Source organism: Syngnathus scovelli, chromosome 10 (genome assembly GCF_024217435.2).
Source record: "Syngnathus scovelli strain Florida chromosome 10, RoL_Ssco_1.2, whole genome shotgun sequence".
In the NCBI taxonomy this organism is placed as follows: domain Eukaryota; kingdom Metazoa; phylum Chordata; class Actinopteri; order Syngnathiformes; family Syngnathidae; genus Syngnathus; species Syngnathus scovelli.
In genome coordinates, this window is record NC_090856.1 from 12,103,086 (window position 1) to 12,127,368 (window position 24,283).

The 24,283-nt window shown below is 41.3% G+C and overlaps 2 long non-coding RNA genes across 2 annotated transcripts in view; one reads left to right on the forward strand and one right to left on the reverse strand.

Moving 5' to 3' along the window:
- The first annotated feature begins 14 nt into the window (after positions 1 to 14).
- LOC125975602 (uncharacterized) overlaps positions 15 to 24,283 on the forward strand; it is a 59,491-nt gene continuing 35,222 nt past the window's right edge. The window contains exon 1 of the long non-coding RNA XR_011087550.1: positions 15 to 257. This is a non-coding gene — a long non-coding RNA (uncharacterized lncRNA). The remainder of the gene's footprint in view (positions 258 to 24,283) is intronic.
- LOC137840685 (uncharacterized) overlaps positions 1,088 to 24,283 on the reverse strand; it is a 28,654-nt gene continuing 5,458 nt past the window's right edge. Inside the window, exon 2 of the long non-coding RNA XR_011087588.1 lies at positions 1,088 to 2,332. This is a non-coding gene — a long non-coding RNA (uncharacterized lncRNA). The remainder of the gene's footprint in view (positions 2,333 to 24,283) is intronic.

Below are 24,283 nucleotides of genomic sequence, written 5' to 3' on the forward strand. Positions count from 1 at the left end.
GCACGCACGCAGGCAGGCACACACACGCCTCTGCTGGGCCCCCTCTGTCCCTCCTTCTGCACATTCCACTTGTGTCCAGATGATTTTCCCACTTTGGGCCACTACATGTACACGACGTGCACGTGTGCGCAAGTATACTGCAGGCACGTATTCTACACAGCAAAATCAAAAGTGTTAGACTTTCAGCAATGGAAATCTACTCAATTCATCTGTTGTTTGTGTCATTATAACTCCAAGATGATAATTCGTCAAAAAGAGTGAGTTTTAATTCAGAGAGTAAATTGTCATGCACGCTAGAGCGTTGATTTTATCATTTTCACTCCTTATCAATTAAGCTACTCATTGTCTCATTATCCAGATGATGTATGTGACTCTTTGTTTCCCACTTGAACCAAACTACTTGAGTCCTTACAGGAGGTCTTTGAGGAGTTTTGCTTGAATTGCGTAGCACTGGTACAACTTGGTATGCACGAGAGATACAGTCATGTATTATCCCTGCCAGCCATAAACGTCTATTAGACGTCTGGTCTATGTGTAGACCTAATTTAGATGTCTAAAATTGGTCTCGGTATAGACTTAAAATAGACGTCTAAATTAAAAACATCAAATATGATCATATTTCAAAATTTTTAAGTCTGAACCAGCTATAAGTTGTATAAATAATGTACAGAAGTTGTTTGGATTTGTGTTTAACAAGCATATTGATCCGTACATGTGAATTGGTTATTTCTGTAACCTGATATAGACGTCTATTTTAGGTTATTTTATAGACCTAAAATAGACGTCTAAATTACATATATATATATATATATATATATATATATATATATATATATATATATATATAGAGAGAGAGAGAGAGAGAGAGAGAGAGAGAGAGAGAGAGAGAGAGAGAGAGAGAGAGCGAGAGAGAGAGAGAGAGAGAGAGAGAGAGAGACCTAAAATAGACGTCTAAATTACAAACCGGATTCGGTTGAAGTTGGTAAATTGTATAAAATGTAAATAAAAACAAAATGCAATTGTCAGGTCTAAACACCATCAGACATTAATCCACATGCTGGAAACAAAGAGGAGAAGACAACCAGTATTCCTTTTGCTCGCGAGGAGAATTACGTAGAAGGCCCAGTTACAGTCCTCCACCAATTCTGAGCTCCTCATCCGCTATCTCCTCTTTTTATTTTGGGTTGCCCTGGTTACAAGAGGCGTTGCTACACTAAAGGGACGGGAGATTGTGGCTGTAGCAACGCTGATTAATTAGCTAATAATGTTGTGTGGTGCGAGGCCGCACGGCCTTGGCCGATTCGTGACCCCAGGAATGCAGAATCTGTTCTTAGGTGGTTGGCAGCCTTGTTCTCGGCTGCGATCTCCAAACCTGGATGCCGTGTCCCTGTAAAACAATGCTCTGGACTTTCTTGCTACGTTTCACACAATAATAATGATGAGTAAATCATCAGATACAGCTCGTGCATACACTCCGACAAACGTTAAGAAGATGTGAGATAACTTGCATGAAGTCTACTTAACCAAACATTGAGAAAATATGGGATAACTTAAAAACTGTCCTGGTCAACAACAATTTATGAATAGAAGCTACAAAGTATGAAAGAGAGAGAACTTCTCTTGAACTAAACAAAGAACAAAGGTGTTCTGTTCATACTAGTGAGGGCCTCTCACAGATAAGAAAAGGAAGGGAGTATAAGAACTCCTTAAAGCTAGACAGATATGTTGGCTTAAGCGAAGATATGAGACCTCCGGTTCAGGCCGACCAGCGCTTCTGCAAAAACAATTATTCTAGCATTTCCCACCTGTTTATCACATATTTGCTCAAATTCACACATTATCGTAAACAACCCCTTTTCTCGACTCTCAGTCGTCGGATCACATTCATGAGGACAAATATGTTTACACCAAAGGATAAACGTTGCGATGTCATCATTCAGAATCCCACGCATCTGGGAAAAGTCTGCTAACACAGATGCAGGAATTTTGCCATCAACATCATCATGTTGCCGCTCAGACATTCGGTATATCTGAGCAATATCGTCCTCCATGGGCGATATTACTGTAGTGACGAGACGATTAAACAGAGCACGAAGACATGGTATGCAACATCCATACAAGGTGAGCATAGCAGCAAACACTGCAACTGATGGTAAAATTGAGGACGCAAGGGCGTTATACTTCCCAAAAGCAGTCATCCACTTGTAGTGCTCTTTCATCCTCGTTTTGAGGGATCGCAGGCCTGCAATCGCCTCCGTCAGGCTCCCATCAGGGGTGGTGTCATTCTGGATGAAGGTACAGCATTGTTTTCCGAACATTGCGCAGACCCCTCCTTTCTCAGACAACAGCATATCATGAGCATTGTGATTCTGGATTGACATTAGGGAAGGCGTGGCTAGCTGTTCATGCACTGCCTCGAGCCCCGCTTGTGTCCGTTTGCCCAATTTCTGCATGTTGTAATGGATGTAATTTATCCTGTCTACGTTCTTGTTCATCCTTCACCAGCAGCAAATGGAGGACTGCCATCCCGCTGCAATTTGGTCATTTAATGCTTATTAATCGGGAACTCCTCTAGGAACTCCAATTGCATCAATTTCGGTCAGATCATCGTCGCCTCTCAAATTTAAAGATATTTTGGTTTTTACCAGCATTTTTCCCAGATCTTGGCATGTTGATGTATATACAATTTCGCTTGACTACATTCTCTGAAAGCAATGGCTTCTTTTTTTTTCTTTTTTCTCTCAATGGATATTATATAGAATGCTCTGTCACACATTTCACAATCCAGTAGACGTGACAGATTTCACACAATCTTCGGTCAATGGCAACGGTACAACATAAATAATCGGTCGCAAACCCATACATATGACATATTCAATTTTTTCTGTCTTTGCAGCTTGTTTTGCCATAAGCAATCAATTGTTTCTTTTTTCAGTTACTCTTATAGTTAGTTACCTGAAACAAATTATCCACATTCATTCTAGATATTTATCCCATTCTTTAACATCTACAGCGGTTGTTGACAAAGTACACATATAAACATCATACTTTTATGGCAGTCCAAATCCGACACAGCAGATCATCCTGCAAAGGTCAAATTGATCTTTTAAATTGATACAATGCAGCATAATTTTTGGGGTGATCTATATAAACTGCCCACTCATCTCTCCCATATTCATTATGACTCTTAGTACCCACAAATACCATATTGTTGAAGGTAACAAAATGGCAACAAAGATACGTAGCCACCCAACATGCAATAACGTCATTGTTCCATTTTCTTGTTCCCGGCATTTCTCTAAGAGGTAAGGCTTCTTTTGGCTCACTTTCTGCGATTGAACGTTACCTCAAAAGAAATGACCCTTTTGTAATTTGCTAGGACCACCTCAACTGACCTTTCTGCTATTTTAATGGCAGTTGGTGTAGTTATCAAGATTCAACATGGCCCTTCCCCCTTGGAAGAACACCAGTGTTTCATTTTCAATGCTCTTAATGAGAACGTGGTTTGTTCTTTTTGCCTTTTAAATATTTTTCTCATGTAATCTGCCAAATTTTAATCATCCTTAGTTTCCCACTTGGTTTCAAAACATGGTAATCTATATTGTCGCCCAAACAATTTTTTATACGGGGTTAAATCCACAGTACTTGTAATATTTATGTACAGTTTGACCAGGTCTAAACATTTTGTCCATGATCTTCCAGTTTTTTTTCAAGCACATCTTCACACTTCATACCAGTCCTGTCATGAGAATTAATTTCTGAAATCCCATATCTCGGTATTATTTCTTTCCATGACGTTTTTGCCACTGTTAAGGCATTCAGTGTTTTTGTTGAAGCCAATTCAAACCATTTTGAGAATGCATCTATTATGACCAGGCAGTATAACCCTGTGGATTGTCTTTAGCGCATGTTAAACAAGCTCTACAAATAATTTTTTTTTTGTTTTGTTTTGAAAATGTTTTGAATATGAATCAAATCCATATGTTGTATAAAGCTGACTGACCTGCCCCAATATCCCTCCTCTTGAGCCATGTGACACGCACCATGGCTCAATATTGCTACCCATTTGCATCGGTTCTTTGGTAGGATAGGTCTGTCTTCTGGTCATTTATAGATGCCATTCTCTAATCTTGCCCCTCTTTTCGTCCATAATTGAATTTCACTCTATGGACTTTGTCGCTGCACATCTTTAAATATGTTTCTGTGATTTAATCTGCTTCTTGTGTGTATAAAATTTTAAGTGTCTTTTGCGCTGCAGCTTTGTGGTTCTGTCTGCAAGCTTGTTACCTCTTGACACCTTATCAGTCTCGTGCTGTACTGCACACGTGCATATAGCTACTTTTCGTGGCAATTGGACTGCTTTCACAACTAGCTTAGCAAGTAAATGGATGGCCTCCCCGAATGGGGAGTGACTCAGCTAGCAAATGATTAGACATTTTCACTTTCTTGTAGTTTCTTTAGTTACTTTTCAATCGTTTTCTCATTGTTTATCACAAGAATCTTAGAAATTTGAATACAAATCAAAATGTATGTTTTATTTTACTCAATTGTATGATTTAGAGAATCCATATGTAGTAAAGTGTTGTATTACTACATATGATTTCATCATCATTTAATTTGACACACCTTTTAAAATGCTTTTCAGTGTCCCAGTGCACACGTTCTGCATGTGTAACCGGTTGTCTCAACTCGTGTTCCTCATCCTAATTTTTTCCTTTCTCAAGGTGACAACACAATCCACTCATCGAGAAAAAAAAATCAATACAAATCAACAAAATAACTGCCAATAAATTAATATAGTAGTTAATAGTTGTTGTTTCTTAACTTTAACTAACTAAATCGCTCTCTTATTGTCAAATGTAAAAACTAGTATAGTCTTGACACAACCAATCGACTATTTCTTCCAAATTCAGCTTTGAAATGTCGCTATTTCATAATTTTGCATCATCCAATTCCAGAAAGCAAGTTCTTTCCATCTTTCAAATGTTGTTTCATCAGGGCTAGGTGTTAGGGTTGATAGATTAGTTTGATCCTATGCTTATGTTGGAATGTAACCTGTAATAATTAAACTCGCTTGTCCTGTCTTAACAAAAGTAGTAAAACAAAGTGCTAAGATCTTTTGAACTGATTGACTAGCTGCAGAGGAAGCAATCAAAGTTGTTTTGTTTACACAACATCGTGAAAGACCCCCTGCTGTGCTTTGATCAGCAGGCCAGGGGCTTCGGCCCCATCCTGTCTACTCTGACCCCCACTCTCAACCCCCACTCTGTTTATCTCAATAAAAATGCTCCTGAAAGAGGCCTGAGTCAGACTTCATTCGATCATCGCTGTCCACACAGCGACGAATGGACTCTCCACCTGTAGGTGCTTAAAAGGACTCTCCTGTTTGGTTCTTGCAAAATAAGTTGGAGTGTGCACAACTCTAACATTTTGGTGCCGAAACCCGGGATCCTCATACCCACCATCTGGCCGGCGAAGGAGAATGTGCTGCATTGTCGACAAGCCAGCGTCCATTAGGAGGACCTGGAAAATAAAGTTCTGGGAAGAGAATTCTTCGCTGGGCCAGCATCTTAGGTCTGCCTTCGTCTGACAGAGGTGGATTGACAGGATCCGGCGGTGCAACGAACCAGGGGACAAGTAAGTTAAAGCGCTAAAGATACGGCTTTGGTTTGTCGGAGCTATGAGCTACGGCTTTGGTTTGTCGGAGCTATGAGATATGGCTTTGGTTTGTCCGAGCTATGAGATACGGCTTTGGTTTGTCCGGGCTATGAGAATACGGCTTTGGTTCGTCCGGGCTATGAGAATATGGCTTTGGTTTTTCCAAGCCATGAAACAGTTGGGATTCTAGTCCCAGTGGAAGGAACGGGCTAAGAAAAAACAGAGCTTCTTTTTCCTAACTGAAGAAGGGCGAAGATTCTTTTTTTTTTTTTTTTGTCCGTTTTTCTAAGCTGTTTGGAAGGGTTTTACACCCATCCCGAATAGGCCTAAAAATAAGAAGCGCTTGAGTTTGTGTGGTTGAGAGTGTGACTGGTAGGATAAATTGACTAAAAAGCAGTTCTAGCATTGATCCATGGCAATAACACAGGCTAGTAATTTGTTGAAAGGTCAATTTAAACCTGCATTGAGGATCCTCAAAGAAAAAATAAATAAATACTAATATTTTTAGACAAAAAATAAATTAAAAAATTGGAAAAGCTGAAAGTACTAAAATTAAGATGGGAAATAAAAACGGTAAATCTCTAGCTCTTGACGGAGATGAGAAGTACATTTCTTAATTGTATGCAATACATGCCAAAGTGGAAGAAAAAGTATGTTGTAGAAGGGAAGTTGAAGTGTGTAAGATAGTGGTTGAAGTTTTGGAGGACAGTGTAGCTAGGAAGGTAGGACTGAAAAAGAAAGAAAAAGAGAGAGAATTGAATTGTGCTAGTGTGTGGTTAAAAGCTTCACAAGAAAGAAGAGAACAAATCCAAAAGACAAAAGATAGAAAGTTGAAAAGTGATGAGGCCGCCATTCAATTGAGATTTGAAAAAGAATTCTGGGTACATAGTGGCATCCCATTCAATGATGCAGATGAGAGTGCTTATCAGCAACATCTTAAAATTACGCTCCTCACTGGTTTCCCCCCTGACTTAGGCAATTGGGTGAGGAAACACTTGGTGGAAGCGGACACTGCTTGGTTTACAAAAAACATCCAGCGGCCCAGAGACGCTGACAAAGGGATTGAGAAAGGCAAAAGTTCTGATGTATTTCATCTAGATGATGATAATGATCTAAATAAAGATACAACGATCTTCTTCCAAAGTTCCCAAAGGGGCAGAGAAAGAGTTAGATACCAACAAGGTCGCAAGCCACCATTCAAATCAAAACCCCCATCAGATTCAGACAACTGTTGGAACTGTGGGAGACGAGGACACTTTGCACGAGAGTGTCGTTTTGCAAAACAATACCAATCAAAGGGTGGAGGACGGGGCAGAGGAAAATACAAATTTTTAGCATGACAAGCTTCCTCCTCTTTGACCGTTCATGCTCATACAAAGAAAGAATAAAAAGATGTCCATATGACAACAAAACATGTGATTCACAGGTTATTAAAATTCTTTCTTATTAGAGCTCCTGTCCGTACAAGAAGTATGACAATGCTGTTTGTATGCCCAATGACAAATGACCAGAGATCAAATTGTGTGTATACACTAAAGTTAAAATTTGCAAATCAAGTGGTAAATAAATACAACTTGCTTCTAAAAGATAAATGAAAAATTAGAATGTGCTGTCCTCGTGTGCGTGGGAGGGACCAGCTCATGCTCGACCACAGGAAATGGCCAGCCTGTGACGAATCATTGGTGCTGGAACCTACCCTCCGCGCGCGAGCACTGTGCATGTGTGTGCGTATATGTTAAACTGATGAACAGACAGATATTGAAAGATAGTAAAAATACAACACTTTATGACATATGGATTCTCTAATACATGTGGCATCATACCATTTAGTTAAAATTTTCTCAAGCTTTTCAAAGTTTTGCTGTAAACAATTGGAAGATTATTGAAAAATAACTAAAGATGCTATGAGAAAGTGGTGTATGTGTTTATGTGTTTGGAAGGGCACGCGCTTATGCGTTTCCCTGGCTAATTAACATTTGTTTGACTGATCAAACATTTGCTACAGGATTTAACATCCATTCCCCCAGCCCAAATCCGACCAAGACCAGAGAACAGGAGGCAATAAATGGGATAGCCCCTGTCATAAATGGTCTTTGGTTCGGAGGAATCATTAGGAAGAGCTGAAACTCTTCTTGCAAACACTCCTATCTGCCCATTTCAAAAAGGGCAATAAAATTGACTACAAGAGTTACAAAAGGCAGATGAAGAAGAGTCCTTAGCAGATTACATGATCAGAACGCTTAGACTGACAAAGGTGTCAAATGCAAATTTACTGCCGCCTGGTCTTTCCTCCTCACAGGTTGACAACCCCATCAGGCCAGGAGACTGGGTCTACATCAAGGTCATCAAAAGAAAGAACTGGGCCAGCCCACGGCGGGAGGGACCATTCCAAGTTTTGCTGGCTACCCCCACCGCAATAAAGATTTCTCAACGGCCCAGCTGGATTCACCTCAGCCACTGCGAGTTGCAGAGAGTGCTGGACCCCTAATTCGGAGTGGTGGGGAAGGCTGAATACAAAGGGCCTCATCGTTTAGGGCGGGGCATCTCAATGTTGGTGAAGAATCCATCGATCCCCACTCCGCTAGGCGAGGGGATGTCCCGGTGTCTCTGCCACCCTAGTAGCAACGGGGCTCCATATGCCAGATGGATCCTCTGCTGCGTTGTGGTTGGAGCGTGCTATGGTCTATGGACTCATCTGAACAGACCAAGTGACAATGTTGATCGTGGAAAACGATGGTCACACGATGAGAACTTTGAGGACTGGTCATGGGACCCCAAAAACCCATACGACACCAACACTTGGTACCGGTACGTCAAGTTCACTGTGAGATCACACACACAGGAGGGTTGCTATGCGTGTTCCAAACTTCCTCCTTCCTCTACACAAGTTCACTTGGAGGCCAGGGCAATGAATGTCACTAAAGCAAAATGTATGGCATCCATGGGAGGAGTTGGACATCAACACCGTGCTGTCACAGTCAGTGATGCTGACCCTTCCCGCCCTAGACTTGCGGAAGGTACCTGTTGTTAGAGATTTGCTCACTCCAACTTATTTTGCAAGAACCACACGGGAGACAGGCAAGTTCTTTTAGACACCTGCAGGTGGAGAGATCACTCGCTACAGGAATGAAATCTGGAGCCTCTCCCAACTGCAAAGGCATATTTATTAAGAGAAACAGAGTGGGGGTAATAGTAGGTTGAACAGGAAGGCCTTGTGCTCTAGTCAAAACATATCAGGGGATGTTTTACGACCTTGTGGAGGATGGGACAAGGTAGGTTATTTATTACCGGTTGCATTCCAACATAATCATACGATAAGGATAATCTGAAAAACCCTAACATCTCCCTCCTGTTTTATCATATGATTATGCCACCCCAAACAACAAAGACAAGTAAAAAACATATATACATGTATAATGAAGAAAGATGAATAGTAAAAATAAAAAACAACAAACAATGATAGCAACACTTTCCAGTGAAGATGAGGCATTACCTCAATACCCCAAGATCAAACTTATTGTGTAAGCGAAAAACCTGCCGGCCAGATGTTATTAGCAGGAAAATTCTTACACGGTCCCTTTGCCTAAGACGACCAGAATGCTATCAATAAAAAACAAAAACACAGAAACAGTACATCATTGTATCCATCACTTGCGAAGCATTTTCGATGGTCAAATCATCAAGTTTCTGTAAAACATGCTCAACAGAACAGCATCTACGCAATCCACGTCTCATTATCATTATCACGTCTGTCACGTCTAAGAAGTTGTATATGTGCTCGTGTTTTCGTCAGCTGATGATGTTCTAGTCTGTAGGTGAGGTCTGTCACACACACCGGCGCACACACTCGTGTCCAGTTGGCAGGCAGCATCGGACAACTCTTGTGACCACAAAACCATGATCCGTACTGAACAGGCACGTGCACCCATAGGATGCAGGTGAGGCAGTGCCTCTGAACTTCTGGATGAAGTAGGTCCCGTCCGATGGTGCAGCCATGTTGGTAGTAGAGCCCTTACACCTTGAAAACGGCTCTCTCATCCTGGCACACAGCGGTGATGTCCAAAGCTCCCATCCAGTTTCCTCCTGGAGAGCAGTCGTCGTTAATGCATTTGTGGGTCCTGCAACCTTGGATGCAACATGTGTCGTCAGCAAGACTTGGAATGGTCCCTCCCGTCGTGGCTGGCCCAGTTCCTTCTTTTGATGACCTCGATGTAGACCCAGTCTCCTGGATTGATGGGGTTGTCGACCTGTGAGCAGGAAAGATCAAGCGGCAGTAAATTTGTCTTTGACACAGTTTGAGCGTCCTGATCATATAATCTGCCAAGGACTGCTCTTCATCTGTTGCTTGCAACTCTCGTAGTCAATTGTAGTGCCCATTTAACTGGCAAATAGGAATGTTTGCGGGAAGAGTTTGAACACTTCCTAATGATTCCCTTTAACCAAAAACTATTTATGACAGGGGCGTTCCCATTTATTGCCTCCTGGTGTAAAAGAGATTGTCTTATCCATGCCTTCTTTCTCCTCACACGCTCGCACCCACACAGGGTGTGAACACACACACACACACACACATCTGCACGCACACATACACAAAACGGCATACAAAGTTCAGACGAACGACAACAATTTTACAGAGATTACTCACAAACAGAACACACAGACAAAGAGATTCTAATCCATCTCTCATGTAGCTTCTTTTGATAGAATCTCCTATCGGTAACTGTATAGCAGACGTTTTAGCATATAATCCCATACTCTGCTCTCTCGCTTCTACTTTTTCATGTCGGTGCAGTCGTAGGTGGCCCCTATTGCAGTCATTGTCTTGTTAACTGTCGCCGTGTGGCTCCTATGCATGATTGTGTGAATGTCAAAAATTGAACGTACCTAACTTTCTGACCATCCAACCTCCACTGTGGTGCAAAAAAAACTTACTATTGTATTGAGTAGGTACATTGAGCAACCTAGCTTCCTCCTGACTGCCAAATGTCCTGTTCTAAAATTTATATAACTCGACCTCTACGTCTTAAGCTTGATGAGCCAAAATATAAGATCTTGCTCTTGTTTCCTAGCGTTTTAGCCTATTTGTTTTATCCAAATCCGTTCAATCTCTGATTATAATCTGTAGCCCTACGTATTTTTCAAATTTTTATTTATTTATTTATCAAATCTCCTCAGTTCTGTCAAACTCAGTGCACAATGAACCTCCCTTCCACTTTGAACCAAGCTTCACCAAATTTGGTAACGCCGTAGCAAGGAGTGCGATTTGGTTGTCGGACACTCCAAGTCCATTTCTTTTTGCCGCACTTCAGCTCTCAAGTTGGTGTTCTTTTGTTGTTGCTTCAGAGCGACCCCATCCATCACTCTTGAATGAGTCTATTGTTCAAATGAGTCAATTTTCATCATTGTGAGTTCCTCCGCTTTTCACTGTCTTTTCTCGTCCCCGAGGATGTTGTCTGTCCTCCGGAGTGTACTTGTCCTCCTCCAAGCACAACAGCAGTCTTTTCTTGTCCTTCGCCAAAGGTCAAAGAGGCTTCAGAGCCAGGCACCATTTTGTGGTTGTTCACGGCTGCAGGCGAAGTCTCGGATTGGGTTTCAGGGACTCTGACACTGAGAATGACAGGCTGGGACGTCAAACTTGTAAGACTATCTCCAAATGTAGCTGCTTCCATCAATTTGCTGGTAACATTTATTTACCAAACTTCAAATTCTCCTAATAACAGCGGTCTCGTTTTTATATCGTAAATCCTGCAACTCATCCTATTTTTGAGCTACATTTTATCTATAGTTCCAATTTAATCGGACAGTATGTTGTCTTCAGTATCATTATTGAAAATCAATTCATCGAGGTCTGCTTTCCACATCAAGCCCTGATCTGTATGTCTTGACCTCTCACATGTTATTGTCATGCTTGCTCAAAAATGTGACTTAGAGTATGGTGCTGTGAATTCTCAATCTCCCCAATGAAATTGGATCCCACCTCGTAGTTCTTATCGTTCTCATGTTCCTGTTAGCCTGCAATTGTCCAAATCAAAAATGTTTTCTTTTAACTGTCTTTCTTTTGAACCTCTAAATCTCTCGTGTTGCTAACCTATCTACACAAGAACAAAAAATTTACCACAATATAACACCAAATGTATTCGAAAATTCATTGTCATAAAGTGTTGTATTATTACTATCTTCCACTATCTGTCCTACTCACTCCCCCCCTTTTGAGGCTTGACAACGCCCATGCCTCACACCTTGACAAACTTTTTGGGAGAATGCGTTCTTTACTACATACGATTCCATCATCATTTAATTTGACTTTCTTTCCAAAACGCTTCTCAATTTCTCAGTTCACACATCTTCTACATGTGTTACTGGTTCTCCAGTTTTGTTTTTTTTTTCTAGTTAATTATCAATCCAAAAGCTACGTGTTTCTTTCTAACATTTAACCTGCTCAAAATCACTCTTTCATCAAAGTCGCTCTACTAATTCTCTATAGTAGTCGCCAACGACTTCAACCATTCAACCTGTAATTTCTTTTCATTCAGGCTATCATTCATCAATGTTCATTTGATCTCACACGCAGTCTCCAAAAAGGAGTCTTTCTATCACATTGGTCCCAATTCATCCAAGCTCACCACACAACATTCATATATCATTTTCAACTCAGGTTTCCTGGTAGAACAACCCACCAATTAAAAAAAAACTTAACTAAAACAAACAATTGGCAAATTAATCTGAATTTTTTTTTCTTTGTTTTTAAATTTGAAGAACTCAATCTCTCAGATTTAGCTTGCATTTAGAATTTTGTATAATCTTATAACACAACCAATCAATTATTCCTATTAAATGTAGCATTGCAAAATCTTAAATTCACAATTTAGCTTCTCCCAATTCTTGAAAGCATGTTCTGTCGTTTTTTTTTTTTTTTCCTTCGAATTTCTCATGTGGGCTCGACACTTTACATGCACTAGTGTGGATTAGTTTCTGCTCGCAAACAGACTTCTCTCTTTTTCCTCTCATTTTTATCTTTCAAAATCATTTCTGTTCTGCGGTGCAAATTGGATAGACCACAGTCTAGCAAATTTTTTTTTATACTAAAACTTTAGCCAATGTTCATCATTTTAACATATACGCACACACATGCACAGCTCTCGCATGCAAAAGGTAGTTTCCAGCACCAATGATTCGTCACAGGCTGGCCATTTCCTGTGGTCGATCATGAGCTGGTCCCTCCCATGCACACGAGGACAGCACATTCTAATTTTATTTATTTATCTTCTAGAAGCAAGTTGCATTCCTTTACCACTTGATTTGCATATTTTAACTTCAGTGTAACACAATTTGAGCTCTAGTCATTTGTAATTTGGGCATACAAACAGCATTGTCATACTTCTTGGATGGACAGGACTTCTAATAATCTAAAAAAAAATTCTAATAATCTGACAATGACATGTTTTGCTGTCATATGGGCATCTATTCTTTCTTTCTCTGTATGAGCATAAGCGGTCAAAGAGGAGGAAGCTTGTCATGCTAAAAATATGGCTTTTCCTCTGCTCCTTCCTCCACCCTTTGATTGATATTGTTTTGCAAAACGACACTCTCGTGCGAAGTGTCCTCGTCTCCCACAGTTCCAACAGTTGTCAGAATCTCGTGGGGGTTTTTAATTATATGGCGGCCTGCGACCTTGTTGGCCTCTACCTCTTCCTCCGCCTTGCTGGGACCCTTGGAAGAAGACTGTTGTATCTTCATCTAGTTCATCATCATCATTATCTAGATGAAATACATCAGAACTTTTGCCTTTTTTGATCACTTTTTCAGCATGTCTGGCCCATTGCATAGTTGTTGTCACACTTGCAACATCCACTTCCACCAAATGTTTCCCCACCCAGTTGCCTATTTCAGGGCGGAAATTAGTGAGGAGCGCATTTTTAAGCTGTTGTTGATAAGCACTCTCAGCTGTATCATTGAATGGGATGCCACTATGCACCCTGAATTCTTTTTCAAATCTCAATTGAATGGCGGCCTCATCACTTTTCAACTTTCTATCTTTTGTCTTTTGGATTTGTTCTCTTCTTTCTTGTGAAGCTTTCAACCACATTTTAGCACAATCCAATTCACTCTCTTTTCTTTTCTTTTTCAGTCCATTTTTCTTTCTATCCACACTCTCTTCTAAAACATCAACTACTATCTTCCACACTTCAACTCTCAACTTCCCTTCTACTCCATACTTTTTCTTCCACTTCGGCATATATTGCATACAATTAAGTATGCAATATATGCCGAAGTGTACTTCTCATCTCCGTCAAGAGGTAGAGATTTACCGTTTTTATTTCCCATCTTAATTCTAGTAGTTTTAGGTTTTACAATCTCTGTCTCAAAAATATTATTATTATTATTATTACTATTATTACTTATTTATTTCTTTGAGGATCCTCAATGCAGGTTTAAATTGACCTTTCAACAAATTACTAGCCTGTATTATTGCCGTGGATCAACGCTAGAACTGCTTTTTAGTCAATTTATCCTACCAGTCACACACTCAATCACACTAAGTCCAGCGCTTTTTTTTAGGCCTCATGGCTCGGACAAACCAAAGCCGTATCTCATAGCTCGGACAAACCAAAGCCGTATCTCATGGCTCGGATAAACCAAAGCCGTATCTCATAGCTCGGATAAACCAAAGCCGTATCTCATAGCTCGGACAAACCAAAGCCGTATCTCATAGCTCGGACAAACCAAAGCCGTATCTCATAGCTCGGACAAACCAAAGCCGTATCTTTAGCGCTTTAACTTACTTGTCCCCTGGTTCGTTGCACCGCCGGATCCCGTCAATCCACCTCTGTCAGACGAAGGCAGACCTAAGATGCTGGCCCAGCGAAGAATTCTCTTCCCAGGACTTTCTTTTCCAGGTCCTCCTAATGGACGCTGGCTTGTCGACAATGCAGCACGTCCTCCTTCGCCGGTCAGATGGTGGGTATGAGGATCCCGGGTTTCGGCACCAAAATGTAAGAGATTTGCTCACTCCAACTTATTTTGCAAGAACCACACGGGAGACAGGCAAGTTCTTTTAGACACCTGCAGGTGGAGAGATCACTCGCTACAGGAATGAAATCTGGAGCCTCTCCCAACTGCAAAGGCATATTTATTAAGAGAAACAGAGTGGGGGTAATAGTAGGTTGAACAGGAAGGCCTTGTGCTCTAGTCAAAACATATCAGGGGATGTTTTACGACCTTGTGGAGGATGGGACAAGGTAGGTTATTTATTACCGGTTGCATTCCAACATAATCATACGATAAGGATAATCTGAAAAACCCTAACACCTGTGATCAGCCTTTCTGGACAAATCTCAATGTGACTGTTAAAGGACGAACATTGCCACAGGTAGCCTACACAGACCGGCCACCTGGAGTGAACTATACGTGTTACATACAAGGAAATGAGATCCACAAATGCATTGACAGCGACTGCTCTCCAGGAGAAAACTGGATGGGAGCTTTGAACATCACCGCTGAGTGTCAGGATAAGAGAGCCATTTCAGGTGGTGAGGGCTCTCCGACAAACATGGCTGCACCATCAAACGGAACATACTTCATACAGAATGGCTGGTGGCTTTGTGGTCACAAGGTTTATCCGATGCTGCCCGCCAACTGGACAGGAGTGTGTGCACCAGTGTGGGTGACAGACCACACCTACAAGATACAACATCATCAGCTAACAAAAGCTCACAACTCTTCTGGACGTCGACGCAGGGCAATTGAAACCTTTGACCCCCACGACCCTGTCTGGGGTGCGAATGTTCCCGACGATCATAAAGTATGGTCCGTTGCAGACAAAGTTGTTCATGCGCTTTTTCCTTGGATCGGAGTTGGAAAACAATCTCTCTTCATCGAGACACTGAACTATCGTTTTCAATCCTTTGTGAATCTCTCACTGCAAGTCAACGATGGACAAAATAGAGAGATTCAGGCTATCAGGCTGATGGTCTTACAAAACAGGATGGTTCTGGACTTGATGACTGCAGCACAAGGAGGTGTGTGCCACATCATTGAGACTTCCTGTTGCACATACATTCCAGGAGATGACACGCACATCAAAGATGCCATGGACTCTGTTAGGGTTTTCCAGGTTATCTTTATCATAGGATTATGTTGGAATGCAACAGGTAATAAATACCTTACCTTGTCCTCCTTATCACAAGATCGTAAAACATCCCCTGAGATGTTTAGACAGGAGGACAAGGGCTTTCTATTCAGCCCACTCATACCCCCACTCTTTCTCTTAATAAATATGCCTTTGCAGTTGGGAGAGGCTCCAGACTTCATTCCTGTAGCGAGTGAACTCTCCACCTGCAGGTGTCTAAAAGAACTTGCCTGTCTCCCGTGTGGTTCTTGCAAAATAAGTTGGAGTGAGCAAATCTCTAACATTTTGGTGCCGAAACCCGGGACCTCTCATACCCATCATCTGGCTGATGGAGGACGACGCGCTGTACACTGTCGACGGGCCAGCGTCCATTAGCCGGACCTGGTAAAGAAAGACCTGGGAAGGAAATTCTTCGCTGGGCCAGCATCTTAGGTCTGCCTTCGTCTGACAGAGGTGGATTGACGGGACCCGGCAGTGCAACGAACCAGGGGACAAGTAAGTTAAAGGCCTGAAGTTGTGTGATTGTGTTGTTGTTTGTGAAACGCGTATAAAAAAAAAAAAAAAACAGGTGCACGAGAGATACGGCTTTGGTTTGTCCGAGCTATGAGATACGGCTTTGGTTTGTCCGAGCCATGAGATACGGTTTTGGTTTGTCCGAGCCATGAGATACGGCTTTGGTTTGTCCGAGCCATGAGATACGGTTTTGGTTTGTCCGAGCCATGAGATACGGCTTTGGTTTGTCCGAGCTATGAGATACGGCTTTGGTTTGTCCGTGCCATGAGATACGGCTTTGGTTTGTCCGAGCTATGGGATACGGCTTTGGTTTGTCCGAGCTATGAGATACGGCTTTGGTTTCTCCGAGCTATGAGGCCTAAAAAAAAAAAAAAAAAAAAAAAAAAAAAAAGCGCTGGAGTTTGTGTGATTGAGAGTGTGACTGGTAGGATAAATTGACTAAATAGCAGTTCTAGCATTGATACAGGCTAGTAATTTGTTGAAAGGTCAATTTAAACCTGCATTGAGGATCCTCAAAGAAATAAATAAGTAATAATAGTAATAATAATAATAATAATATTTTTGAGACAAAGAGATTGTAAAACCTAAAACTACTAGAATTAAGATGGGAAATAAAAACGGTAAATCTCTACCTCTTGACGGTGATGAGAAGTACATGGCGAGTAGATTTCTTAACTGTATGCAATATATGCCGAAGTGGAAGAAAATGTATGGAGTAGAAGGGAAGTTGAGAGTTGAAGTGTGGAAGGTAGTAGTTGATGTTTTAGAAGAGAGTGTGGATAGAAAGAAAAATGGACTGAAAAAGAAAAGAAAAGAGAGAGAATTGGATTGTGCTAAAATGTGGTTGAAAGCTTCACAAGAAAGAAGAGAACAAATCCAAAAGACAAAAGATAGAAAGTTGAAAAGTGATGAGGCCGCCATTCAATTGAGATTTGAAAAAGAATTCTGGGTACATAGTGGCATCCCATTCAATGATGCAGATGAGAGCGCTTATCAGCAACATCTTAAAATTGCGCTCCTCACTGGTTTCCCCCCTGACTTGGGCAGTTGGGTGAGGAAACACTTGGTGGAAGCGGACACTGCTTGGTTTACAAAAAGCATGCAGTGGCCCAGAGACGCTGACAAAGGGATTGAGAAAGGCAAAAGTTCTGATGTATTTCATCTAGATGATGATAATGATCTAAATGAAGATACAACGATCTTCTATCAAAGTTCCCAAAGGGGCAGAGGAAGAGTTAGATACCAACAACGTCGCAAGCCACCATTCAAATAAAAACCCCCATCAGATTCAGACAACTGTTGGAACTGTGGGAGACGAGGACACTTTGCACGAGAGTGTCATTTTGCAAAACAATACCAATCAAAGGGTGGAGGAAGGAGCAGAGGAAAAGCCAAATTTTTAGCATGACAAGCTTCCTCCTCTTTGACCGCTTATGCTCATACAGAGAAAGAAAGAATAGATGCCCATATGACAGCAAAACATGTCATTGTCAGATTATTAGAATTTTTTTTAGATTATCAGAAGTCCTGTCCATCCAAGAAGTATGACAATGCTGTTTGTATGCCCAAATTACAAATGACTAGAGCTCAAATTGTGTTACACTAAAGTTAAAATATGCAAATCAAGTGGTAAAGGAATGCAACTCGTGTGCATGGGAGGGACCAGCTCATGATCGACCACAGGAAATGGCCAGCCTGTGACGAATCATTGGTGCTGGGAACTACCTTTTGCGTGCGAGAGCTGTGCATGTGTGTGCGTATATGTTAAAATGATGAACATTGGCTAATGTTTTAGTATAAAAATTTTTTTGCTAAACTGTGGTCTATCCAATTTGCACCGCAGAACAGAAATGATTTTGAAAGATAAAAATGCGAGGAAAAAGAGAGAAATCTGTTTGCGAGCAGAAACTAATCCACACTAGTGCATGTTAAGTGTCGAGCCCACATGAGAAATTAAAAAAAAAAAAAAAAAAAAAAAAAAAAACGACAGAACATGCTTTCAGGAATTGGAAGAAGCTAAATTGTGAATTTAAGATTTTGCAATGCTACATTTAATAGGAATAATTGATTGGTTGTGTTATAAGATTATACAAAATTCTAAATGCAAGCTAAATCTGAGAGATTGAGTTCTTCAAATTTAAAAACAAAGAAAAAATTCAGATTAATATTTGCCAATTGTTTGTTTTAGTTAAGTTTTTTTTTGAATTGGTGGATTGTTGAGTTGAAAATGATATATGAATGTTGTGTGGTGAGCTTGGATGAATTGGGACCAATGTGATAGGAAGACTCCTTTTTGGAGACTGTGTGAGATACATATGATGAGCATTGATGAATGATTGCCTGAATGAAAGGTTGAATGGTTGAAGTTGTTGGCGACTACTATGGAAAATTAGTAGAGCGACTTTGATGAAAGACTGATTTTGAGCAGGTTGAATGTTAGAAAGAAACACGTAGCTTTTGGATTGATAATTAACTAGAAAAAAAACTGGAGAACCAGTAACACAAGCAGAAGATGTGTGAACTGAGAAATTGAGAAGCGTTTTGGAAAGAAAGTCAAATTAAATGATGATGGAATCGTATGTAGTAAAGAACGCATTCTCCCAAAAAGTTTGTCAAGGTGTGAGGCATGGGCGTTGCCAAGCCTCAAAAGGAGGGAGTGAGTAGGACAGATAGTGGAAGATAGTAATAATACAACACTTTATGACAATGAATTTTTTCGAATACATTTGGTGTTATACGGTGGTAAATTTTTTGTTCTGGTGTAGATAGATTAACAACATGAGAGATTTAGAGGTTCAAAAGAAAGACAGTTAAAAGAAAACATTTTTGATTTGGACAATTGCAGGCTAACAGGAACATGAGAACGATAAGAACTACGAGGTGGGATCCAATTTCATTGGGGAGATTGAGAATTCACAGCACCATACTCTAAGTCACATTTTTGAGCAAGCATGACAATAACATGTGAGAGGTCAAGACATACAGATCAGGGCTTGATGTGGAACGCAGACCTCAATGAGTTGATTTTCAATAATGATACTGAAGACAACATACTGTCCGATTAAATTGGAACTATAGATAAAATGTAGCTCAAAAATAGGATGAGTCGCAGGATTTACGATATAAAAACGAGACCGCTGTTATTAGAAGAATTTGAAGTTTGGTAAACAAACGTTACCAGCAAATTGATGGAAGCAGCTACATTTGGAAATAGTCTTACAAGTTTGATGTCCCAGCCTGTCATTCTCAGTGTCAGGGTCCCTGAAACCCAATCCGAGACTTCGCCTGCAGCCGTGAACAACCACAAAATGGTGCCTGGCTCTGAAGCACCTTTGACCTTTGGCGAAGGACAAGAAAAGACTGCTGTTGTGCTTGGAGAAGGACAAGTACACTCCGGAGGACAGACAACATCCTCGGGGACGAGAAAAGACAGTGAAAAGCGGAGGAACTCACAATGATGAAAATTGACTCATTTGAACAATAGACTCATTCAAGAGTGATGGATGGGGTCGCTCTGAAGCAACAACAAAAGAACACCAACTTGAGAGCTGAAGTGCGGCAAAAAGAAATGGACTTGGAGTGTCCGACAACCAAATCGCACTCCTTGCTACGGCGTTACCAAATTTGGTGAAGCTTGGTTCAAAGTGGAAGGGAGGTTCATTGTGCACTGAGTTTGACAGAACTGAGGAGATTTGATAAATAAAAAATAAATAAATAAAAATTTGAAAAACACGTAGGGCTACAGAGAAAAGCATTATAATCAGAGATTGAACGGATTTGGATAAAACAAATAGGCTAAAACGGTAGGAAACAAGAGCAAGATCTGATATTTTGGCTCATGAAGCTTAAAACGTAGAGGTCGAGTTATATAAATTTTAGAACAGGACATTTGGCAGTCAGGAGGAAGCTAGGTTGTTCAATGTACCTACTCAATACAATAGTAAGGTTTTTTATACCACAGTGGAGGTTGGATGGTCAGAAAGTTAGGTACGTTCAATTTTTGACATTCACACAATCATGCATAAGAGTCACAAGGCGACAGTTAACAAGACAATGACTGCAATAGGGGCCACCTACGACTGCACCGACATGAAAAAGTAGAAGCGAGAGAGCAGAGTATGGGATTATATGCTAAAACGTCTGCTATACAGTTACCGATAGGAGATTCTATCAAAAGAAGCTACATGAGAGATGGATTAGAATCCCTTTGTCTGTGTGTTCTGTTTGTGAGTAATCTCTGTAAAATTGTGACAGTCTTGTTGTCGTTCGTCTGAACTTTGTATGCCGTTTTGTGTATGTGTGCGTGCAGATGTGTGTGTGTGTGTGTGTGTGTGTGTGTGTGTGTGTGTGTGTGTGTGTGTGTGTGTGTGTGTGTGTGTGTGTGTGTGTGTGTGTGTGTGTGTTCACACCCTGTGTGGGTGCGAGCGTGTGAGGAGAAAGAAGGCATGGGTAAGACAATCTCTTTTAAACCAGGAGGCAATAAATGGGAACACCCCTGTCATAAATAGTTTTTGGTTAAAGGGAATCATTAGGATGTGTTCAAACTCTTCCCGCAAACACTCCTATTTGCCAGTTAAATGGGCACGACAATTGACTATGAGAGTTGCAAACAACAGATGAAGAGCAGTCCTTGGCAGATTATATGATCAGGACGCTCAAACTGTGTCAAAGACAAATTTACTGCCGCTTGATCTTTCCTCCTCACAGGTCGACAACCCCATCAATCCAGGAGACTGGGTCTACATCGAGGTCATCGAAAGAAAGAACTGGGCCAGGCACGACGGGAGGGACCATTCCAAGTCTTGCTGACGACACATGTTGCATCCAAGGTTGCAGGACCCACAAATGCATTAACGACGACTGCTCTCCAGGAGGAAACTGGATGGGAGCTTTGGACATCACCGCTGTGTGCCAGGATGAGAGAGCCGTTTTCAAGGTGTAAGGGCTCTACTACCAACATGACTGCACCATCGGACGGGACCTACTTCATCCAGAAGTTCAGAGGCACTGCCTCACCTGCATCCTATGAGTGCACGTGCCTGTTCAGTACGGATCATGGTTTTGTGGTCACGAGAGTTGTCCGATGCTGCCTGCCAACTGGACACGAGTGTGTGCGCCAGTGTGTGTGACAGACCTCACCTACAGACTAGAACATCAGCAGCCGACGAAAACGCGAGCACATATACAACTTCTTAGACGTGACAGATGTGATAATGATAATGAGACGTGGATTGCGTAGATGCTGTTCTGTTGAGCATGTATTACGGAAACTTGTTGATTTGACCATCAAATATGCTTCGCAAGTAATGGATACGCTGATGTACTGTTTCTTTGTTTTTCTTTTTGTTTTTATTGATAGCATTCTGGTCGCCTTAAGGCAAAGGGACCGTGTAAGAATTTTCCTGCTAATAACATCTGGCCAGCAGGTTTTTCGCTTACACAATAAGTTTGATCTGGGGTATTAAGGTAATGCCTCATCTTCACTGGAAAGTGTTGCTATCATTGTTTGTTGTTTTTATTTTTCCTATTCTTCTTTCTTCATTATACATATATATGTGTTTTTTTTTTCTTACTTGTCTTTGTTGTTTGGGGTAGCATAATCATATGATAAAACAGGAGGGAGATGTTAGGGTTTTCCAGGTTATCTTTATCATTGGATTATGTTGGAATGCAACAGGTAATAAATACCTTACCTTGTCCTCCTTATCACAAGATCGTAAAACATCCCCTGAGATGTTTAGACTAGAGGACAAGGGCTTTCTATTCAGCCCACTCATACCCCCACTCTTTCTCTTAATAAATATGCCTTTGCAGTTGGGAGAGGCTCCAGACTTCATTCCTGTAGCGAGTTAACTCTCCACCTGCAGGTGTCTAAAAGAACTTGCCTGTCTCCCGTGTGGTTCTTGCAAAATAAGTTGGAGTGAGCAAATCTCTAACAGACTCATTGAAGAATTTACAGAAGGCCATGGCGGAGGATAAAATCCCACATCAATGGGATTTCTTTTCATGGCTACTCTCTGGCGCTTGGTGGCAGTTGCTGTTGAAATTTGTGACTCCTGTGCTTGCTGTGCTGGTATTGTTGTGCTTATTTACGACCTGTGTTATCACATGTTTGAAGTCTGCTGTGACGAGGGTTGTGTCTTCTACCGTAGCACAAGTGCATATACAACTTCTAGGACATGACGGATCTGATGACTATAATGTGCTGCGAAACGTGGATTGCATAGATGCTGTTTAGCTCAGCATTATTTTACGGAAACTTGATGATTTGACCATCGAAAATGCCTTGCAAGTGATGGGTACAATGATGTATTGTTTCTGTGTTTTTCTTTTTCTTTTTATTATTTTCTTTATTGATAACATTCTGGTCGCCTAAGGCAGAGGGACCGTGTGAGGCTTTTCCTGCAATTATCTGGCCGCAAATTTTTCACTCATACAATAACTTTGGACTGGAGTATTGAGGAACAAAAAACTCATCTTCACTAGAAATTATTGTTGTCATTGTGTTTTCTTAATTGTGTTTGATTGATCGGGGTTAACATAATTATATGATAATCAGGAGGGATATGTTAGGGTTGATAGATTAGTTTGATCCTATGCTTATGTTGGAATGCATCCTGTAATAATTAAACTCACTTGTCCTGTCTTAACAAAAGTAGTAGAACAAAGTGCTAAGATCTTTTGAACTGATTGACTAGCTGCAGAGGAAGCAATCAAAGTTGTTTTGTTTACACAACATCGTGAAAGACCCCCGCTGTGCTTTGATCAGCAGACCAGGGGCTTCGGCCCTATCCTGTCTACTCTGACCCCCACTCTCAACCCCCACTCTGTTTCTCTCAATAAAAATGCTCCTGCGGGAGGCCTGAGTCAGACTTCATTCGATCATCGCTGTCCACACAGCGACGAATAGACTCTCCACCTGCAGGTGCTTAAAAGGACTTACTTGTCTCCTGTTTGGTTCTTGCAAAATAAGTTGGAGTGTGCACAACTCTAACACTAGGCATTAATGCAGTGTGGACCAGTTTCTGCCCACAAAAAATTGCTTGCCTTTCTTCTCTTCTTATTTTTTCAAAATTGCTTTTGTTTTGCGGTGCAAATCAGAGAGACTACAGTCTAGCGAATTCTTCATTAGCCAATTTCATCCTTTTAACACATAACACTGACAGCACACTGACAACACGTTAAACTTACAGCAGAGACACAGCTCACAAACAATACCAACAAACAACGCTGCGCAAACGTCATCCTCTATTTTGACGTTTTGGTTAGAAGTTTTTTCCTCATCAGTGCCTTTTATCCTTCATGCAAATGTTGTCACATCTTCCTTAATCATCACTCTGCTTCAAACATTCACTGAGAAACTCACACTGTCCCTGCCCCGCCCGCAGCCATAGCAGCCCCCGTGCGAGGGGGGACGCGGCATCAATGTTGACCGGTTACAGGCTGGCCATTTCCTGCAACAATCATGATGCCGGCCCACCGCCTGCACGAGCATAGCACAGGCCCACGCGCACAGCCCAGACCCGCGACTACGCGCGAGTGCAGGCACGCTCATCAGTTTCAACCTCTCAAAGGGCAGGCCAACTTTGCTGTTGCGCCCTTCATCATGTTCACATTCGACATCTTTCAATGTCTTCTACACAACATTTGTTGTCTCTTATTCTCATCCTATCAAGCCACCGTTCTAGTAACTTTCTGCCACACACGTCTTATTTTCTCTATTGCAAACACGCCTTATTTTCTCTACTGCCACACCTTGCTCATCTTAGTTTCTCTAACCAACTTAAACACACCATTGTCCACTTCTCAATTTCCCTATTATCGCTCAAAAGCCTCCTAAACATTCTCCATTACTGATTTCTTCCATAGAACACACATCTCACTCACACACATTCATATACACACCCACTCATGAGGATCCTCTGCGCGCACACACACACACCATGTCACGTCTCGTCCCCAACTGCTCCACTATGTGTCTGT